The 2472-nt window shown below is 49.1% G+C and overlaps 1 pseudogene across 1 annotated transcript; it reads right to left on the bottom strand.

Annotated features, from left to right (window-relative positions):
- Positions 1-493: 493 nt before the first annotated feature.
- Positions 494-2015, bottom strand: LOC309646884 (transcription initiation protein SPT3 homolog pseudogene; annotated as a pseudogene). The gene has a single exon. The product of its transcript is annotated as a transcription initiation protein SPT3 homolog pseudogene (transcript).
- Positions 2016-2472: the final 457 nt, after the last annotated feature.

The following is a 2472-nucleotide window of genomic DNA, read 5'->3' as shown; positions in this document are numbered from 1 at the left end:
TCTGGAAAATGCCAAGAGGGGTGGAGCTGGATAGGGCCTGAGGGGAGGGCTATAAGGGTCCACCCTCGTGTGCAAACATGCCCTCCTACCTGGGTTCCTCCAGAGGGGAACAGAAACCCTGTTTGCCTGAGGTCACACTGCCAATGGGTCTAGCTGAGGGAAGGCGCTAAGGCATCATCCCTAGTAGGAGAGGGAAGGGAAAAGTAGGAAAGAAGAGAAGGAAGGAGAGAGGGTGAGAGACAAGGAAATTGGTCTTTTTGGAATGTCAGATGGAGTTTTCTCTGATGTGCAAAACACACCCCTCCCCCCTACGTGTTCTAAAGCAATTGAGAACTACTCATATCTCTTTTCTTGGTACCTGGGAAACTGGGTATTTACGCAGGGTTCCCAATTTTCCTGACTCCCCAGGACCAGGCTGGTAGAGCTGACCATTGACTCAGGGTCCACTGAACTAATCAGGGCAATAAAATGGGAGTAGCACATACATTTATTATTTATTTATTTATTTATTTATTTATTTATTTATTTATTGGCTGTGTTGGGTCTTCTTTGCTGCGCGTGGGCTTTCTCTAGTTGCAGCGAGCAGGGGCTACTCTTCCTTGCTGTGTGTGGGCTTCTCCCTGCGGTGGCTTCTCTTGCTGTGGAGCATGGGCCCTAGGCATGTGGGCATCAGTAGCTGTGGCACACGGGCTTCAGTAGTTGTGGCTCTCAGGCCCTAGAGCACAGGCTCAGTACTTGTGGCACACGGGCTTAATTGCTCCACGGCATGTGGGATCTTCCCTGACCAGGGCTCGAACCCATGTCCCCTGCATTGGCAGGCGGATTCTTTTTTTTTTTTTTGCAGAGAAGGTAAACTTGTATTTTATTTTGCCCAAGGAGGGGAACAGAAATCACCTTAATATAACATTGCCTTTCCTGTTGCAGTCACAGTCACATCAGCAGGCCAGAAAAGCCATCCCATTCCTGCAGTAGGCACTTGTGAATGGGGAAAGGGGGCCAATCTTGTGGCCGTAGCATCGAATGGCCTCTCTGATGTGACAGGGCTGGATGGCATTGCTGTGAGCCTCAACACCACAGGCCACGGTGCTCTTTTTTCTTTTCCTTTGTTTGGTTTTAGCTGGGTCTTGTCTAGCACTCCCATTCCCTAGGGATCCTGATGTGGTTCTCCCTGAGAGCTGTGATCCAGATGATGGAGCGCTTGGTGTAGGAGGAGGTGTGTTCTCAGGAGAGTCTGGGTAGGACCTCAGGCAAGATCCCTCAGCAGAGCTGTGATACTGAATGAAGGTGGCAGAAATGGCATGGCTGAAGGGGTCTCCTGCCTTGGTTACCACGTCCTGCCTCATGAGAAGAGCCAGATCCACTAACTGTGCCACAGTTTTGTATGCTAAAATTTCCATAGCGACAACATTGGGCTTTATCTCCATACTGCTGCGGTCCAACCAGTCTCAAAATTTGGAGGCTTTTCTGGAGGAACTTAATTGTCGACTTTCACAGAATTCTGCATATTGAGCCGAATCCATAATTCGAGTTTGTCTTTCTGCTCTCTCCATTCTTTCTTGTTTAACTTCATCAATTTCATCATCTTCAAACATTGCCAAGAGTTCTCCTGTTTGGTCAATAGAGTTGAGAAAGTCTTGAGTGATTTTTCATCTTTTGTTCACATTATTACTGCCACTCAGTTTGTCTTCCAGAAGATCATCCTTGTCGATGCCTTTGACAATCTTTGATTTGTAGTCTCGGAAAAACATGTACTTTAGCAGTCTTCTAAGTTTTGTCTTATCTTTGTGCATCAAAAACAGAAGATCTTCAGCAGAGATTACCCTTGCTCCCCGAAGCTGAGAAACTTCAGCAGCTTGCTGTAACAGGTTAATTAACTGAGTGTGTACTACATCTTCTACCAAAACTGCTATTTAATGAAGAGGCCTCCTAGAATCACCTAAAGAAAACCCATATATTTTGGCAAGATGCACTTTCTCCAACCACAGCTAGATTCATCCAAATGCAGTGGCACTGGAGAGCCTCTATCTCACATCATACTCTGCAATTCTGCTGCACAGCTTATAGACTTCCCTGTTCTTCTTCCACTACTTGAAGTGGCAGTAGACATTGGGCTGGCTGCAGTTATTCATCTGTGGCTTAAATGGACAGGTCACTTGCTGGCCTTATTCCAGATAGCTCATCTCTGTTCTAGGAACGCGTGTAGACCCGGCTGCGCGTCGCACGTGGAGAATGTGGGGTTAGAGATGGTTCGGTTTCGGCGGCAGCGGCCGGGAACACGCTTGGAAAGGGGCGGGGGGTGGTGGGGCTGAGCGTGTCTAAAGGGAAAGGGTGGCTGGGCGCGGACGGGGGGACAAGATGGCGTGAGCCCGACTCTCTCTGTGGGGCGGGGGTGGCGGAGGTGGAGGAGGGAGGGCTACGAACGCCCCCACCACTCTCCGGCAGGAGGATTCTTAACCACTGCGCCACCAGGGA

The sequence above is a fragment of the Balaenoptera physalus genome (genome assembly GCF_965194825.1).
Source record: "Balaenoptera physalus genome assembly, chromosome: 1".
Classification (NCBI taxonomy): Eukaryota; Metazoa; Chordata; class Mammalia; order Artiodactyla; family Balaenopteridae; genus Balaenoptera; species Balaenoptera physalus.
This window is presented reverse-complemented; position numbering and strand designations above follow the sequence as displayed.